At 31.9% G+C, this 4728-nt stretch overlaps 1 long non-coding RNA gene across 1 annotated transcript; it reads right to left on the reverse strand.

Annotated features, from left to right (window-relative positions):
* Nucleotides 1–1515: 1515 nt before the first annotated feature.
* On the reverse strand, nucleotides 1516–3890 carry LOC110825720 (uncharacterized). Its single transcript, XR_015816973.1, has 2 exons — nucleotides 3789–3890; nucleotides 1516–3592 (listed from the first exon to the last, which is right to left on the reverse strand). It is a non-coding gene; the product is annotated as an uncharacterized LOC110825720 (long non-coding RNA).
* Nucleotides 3891–4728: the final 838 nt, after the last annotated feature.

Below are 4728 nucleotides of genomic sequence, written 5' to 3' on the forward strand. Positions count from 1 at the left end.
GAGCTTCTAACACTGATTTTAGATTTTCGGAAATGTTTAGATACGTGACGAGTATTTTTATTCTTTAATGAAAAATTTAAGAAACTTGGAACCCGTTAGGAGGCGTAGTAAATAGTACAACGTTTTGAAATATCAATTCGGATAAAGATCCCTCACTATATTTTCTATTACTGTAAATTAAGAATTAATAATTAATAATTAATAATTATGTGTTCTGTTAAAAATCTTAAAAAATTCTAAAAATATTATAGATCACTAGTGGAGTCGAAACCAATTAGTTCATATTTATCCTTATTTCCTATTTACTTTTCAGTACTGACTAAATTGCTTACTATCATATTTTGCATGTTTAAATTGATAATTTTTATAGTCTTTTCGATTATTTAGTTTATTTGATTCCTCTTGTATTGTTTATTTAGTTATCTGATTATCCGATTATTGGTTATGATAAATTATATCGCTTGCTTAAATACTGTTTAAATTTATCAGTGAATATGAAATGAGACGTTAGTATGCTTTAATAGTTGTTTGAATGATGAGAACTTAAATAAACGAAAACTTATTGGGCATCCTAAGAAATGATGAATGGACTCAGTACATAGGAAATCTTGTCGTGGACATTACCTTAGTCGGACGGGGCTGAGAAGCCCCATACCAAAAGAATTTTAGGAAATATGGTTCACCCACATACCAAACGAAGTATCGAAGCAATGATGTTTTTGACACCCATTACCAGACAGAATATGGGAGCGACCGGGTTAATTGTCAAATCTTAATACTGAGTTCACGAGTAGAGAGATATTCCTATAGACCCTCAGGAGTCCCAATAAGTAAGTTAAAAATGAATAATTGCTGATCCTATATATGAAATTGAAATATTATTTAGTTAATTATTTTTATAAGTTGATTTTGGAAAAAAACCATAACAGTAAGTATTGAAATAAAAGTTTCAAAGTTAAATGTATTTACTTAAAATAAATGCTCCATTAGTTGTTTTCTAATTTTTACTAACTTTCGATTTTCCGTATCAGTAAATAATATAATATTCTTAATGGGTTAATGTATCTCACTTTTTTATTAACCATTTCAGATCAAAAAAATCAAAATTCAAATCTCGATCAATAAGAGGGTTGTGACTAGTTCACCTCCTGAACTCCTTTCCGAACTCTTTTCAAGTGCTAGTAGAGGTTAACCCTTAAAATATTTATTTTTTTTTTTTATGAACAAATATAGAAGGGACATTCCCGTAGTTCTATAGAGCATTTCAATTTACTTTGTAAAACTTAACTTTATTATTCGATTTTGCATTTAAATAATAATTTATTTCCTTTAAGGTTGCAGGTCTTTACATATAAAGTGGTTCGCACTCAAGATAATTGATATAGCACAGCTGAATAACAGTTAAAAAATGTAAGTATAAAAAAATTCAATCCGCCACAACAATTGGGACTAGTAATCCACAAATGCACGATCAAGAAAACAACCAAATCACAAGGTTATTTAGGCACTATAGCATGAGATAATCTCAATGAAGTTTTCTTCATAAGATTCTTCCTAATAATTGAGTAGTGTAAACTATTAACACAGTTTCTAGATATCTTACGATTTCTAGAATATGAAATAGGAAGCATGGAATGAAAAGGACTCTTAACTAAATAAGAAATAATAAACTTAAATTAAGAATAATTTCCTAAATCAACTACATATCTTTGATGATCCATAAAAGATCATAATGATATAACATCTTAATATTGTAATCCCTCTATTATGGAGCTATTCCCTCTTCTGCACCAATAATCTCTGTAGTTTCAGCAAGAGTACGGCCATCTTATATAGTTTCCTTGACGAGGGGATCCTAAAACATTGTAACTACTTCAGGAAAGGCATCCTCAATTTTATCCACAGCCATTTGTGACAAAAGGTCATATAATAATTTTGAAATGATCAAGTTAGGTACCTGCAAAAGCTATCTTCATTGCTATAAACATGAAAAAAAATCAGAGTAAAGCAAGAACTCTCCGCTGACTTCAACACCTGAAGTGATTTAACTTGTGAAAAACCAGCAAGTTAATATAGTTCTACACTTTTTATTTCGAAAAAAAAAAACCAGCAAGTTTGCACAATATTTTCTAGCTCGAAGGTTCATGATATGTTAGAAAGTTATATATGAATTGTAGGAAACGATAATAGCAACTGGTCAACAGATACTGACATCTTGAAGATGTCAATATCATTTGTGATGAAAGATGCCAAAACGGAAGGTTGTAACTTCAGTTGTTATCTTTATCTTTTTTAAGGTTTGGCTGCAATCTAACAGGTGTGTCTAATATTTTGTTCCATCACCCAGTCTAAGTTTTAGACTTCACAACAATTTTATAGCATGTTGCTTTCTGGATTCACATCTATAGCATACATTGGTGCATTACATAACACAAGATGGATCACACTTGAATCCTGATAAAATCTATAAACCAATTCTGGTGAGTGGTGAAGAATATGGTAGTACTGATCAACAAAAGCATTTCCAACTAAATGAGCACTGGGATAAGCTGGAGGGCTTGCAGTTTGCAAGCTGTTCAAGACCAATACATACAACAAAAGAATTGCATGAATAACTCTTCTATATGATTGAATTAAGAAAATAATAACTGGACAAGAAATTTTTATCACTAATAGGAAAAGAAAAATCAGCAGCAATGAAACAAAAAATTATATCACAGATTGAATTAGAGAATGGCCCAGAACATAATAGCGAACCATACAAATAACTATTGGCTGCAAAGACAACAAAAAAAGAACTCAGAACAAGTCAGCTGCAACTTAATCTAACTTCAAAGAAAAGCAACTATAATACCTTGTAAAAAGATATTCAGATATCTTTGGAATAACTCTAAAACATTGAAACTGTCCTGTTGCCAATCAGTATTGTTTTCATGTAACCAGGAAGGGAAGCAGAACAACCGCATTGCTGGAGAACCCATGGAAAGACATGAATTAAGCTAACCCTTCACAACTTTCGCAACTAGAGAAGTGTTCTAAACAAAATGACAACCAGATACGTAGAAAACCTTGGCATATCATACTGAAGGAACTTGGATTTTTTAAGCAAGACCGTACATTTCCTGAATCCAAACAGCAAAGAGCTTAGAAACTAAACCCTAAGGACGCGTCAGCCATTGTAAAGAAAGCAGAGAGGTACAACCATCCAATTCAAAGATGGTTTGTCATGGAATGAACCTCTGAATTCCAATTACTAAAAAGAAACCTAAACAGGAGCCACATGACCCGAACCCCAGCCCTTGTAAAGAAAGCAGAGAGCTACAACCATCCGATTCAAAGATGGTTTGTCGTGGAATGAAGCTCTAAATTCCACTTAAAAGAGTAAATTAGACACTTATATTGCCTGTAATTGATCTTCTTTTTTCCAAGTCACCAACAAAAGTAAAGTCAACAATCATACATTATTAAACACATGCCTTGATTGACGCTGTGTTTGGTGAAGCAAGTTAACACCGGTGGAGACTATCGCAACAAGCAGAAGCGGAATATGGAAGCGAAAGAAACAAAAGCAGACGAGAAGAGGAGAAACAAGCTGCGGTAAAGAAAGAATAAGCAAGTCAGGGTAGAAGAAAATGGTTTAAGAGCAAAATGGGAATTAATAAATAAATGTGAAGGTAAAACGGTAAGGTCAGCATCCAACCATTAAAAATTACCATATCAATAGTTTGAAAATTTTGAAAAAAAATGAAAAAATAATTTATCACTAAATACCAGCAAATCAATCATACCATTTGTTTGAAAGTGATCCAAACAAGACAGGTCTGTTGAATTATCATACTGTACATTAATAGTTCATCATCTAAACACAACATATGGTGAACGAGAGAGAGAGAGAGAGAGAAAGAAAGAGAGTCCTAGATAACTAAGATAATTTGTCACTAGGACGATTTTACCCTCGAAATTCTAGTTTATTTTCAGTCCAGAATAATTAAGTACCAAAATCTTACCATGCTAATTAACTTAATTTTGGGATTAAAATTTCTTACAACTAAAATAAGTAGGCCAAGTAAGAAAATATATTCCCATTTGGATATTTTCAATAATTTTCATTTGTCTATTTACTCTTCCATATCAGTCAAAACTTATCTCAACATTATATATTTAGCGAAAAACTAATTGTATAATTTGTTTCAAACTATTCAATGTACCATCACCAACTTTTAAAAATGAAAAGATTTTTTAATTTATTTACTTTTGCAAAACTTTACATGTCAACTAAATATTCATGAAATTTTTCCACAACCACCAAACTTGAATAAATCATAAGTTTAAAATCTCCAAAGGAAGATTGCAAGTTAATGATGGCGTTGATTCGAGTAAGCTGTTGAACTTGGCTGGCTGAGTGTGAATGAGTATCTGCCTCTGCAAAAAATAAAAAGAGAATACTGAAATAGAAAGGTCATTATAGGTCGATAGATAAAAATTATCAGGGAGGAGAATGAGAGCTTTAATGTCGACAAGGAAATAGAAATTAACCATGGAGTTGTATGCTAGATGAAGAGACAGTACGGAAGAGGGTTGTTGACTACGTGTAGGAAGAAGATGGAGAGAGGAGTGTTCTAAAAAAGAATTTTTGATATGAAAGGAAGGACATCTAACGATTTCTTAGAGGTGAACACCATATAAATATATGACATGATATTTTAGGACAACAATCGCTCACTATTG

The sequence above is a fragment of the Carica papaya genome, chromosome 2, assembly GCF_054855325.1.
Source record: "Carica papaya isolate Zhongbai chromosome 2, ASM5485532v1, whole genome shotgun sequence".
NCBI classification, from domain to species: Eukaryota; Viridiplantae; Streptophyta; class Magnoliopsida; order Brassicales; family Caricaceae; genus Carica; species Carica papaya.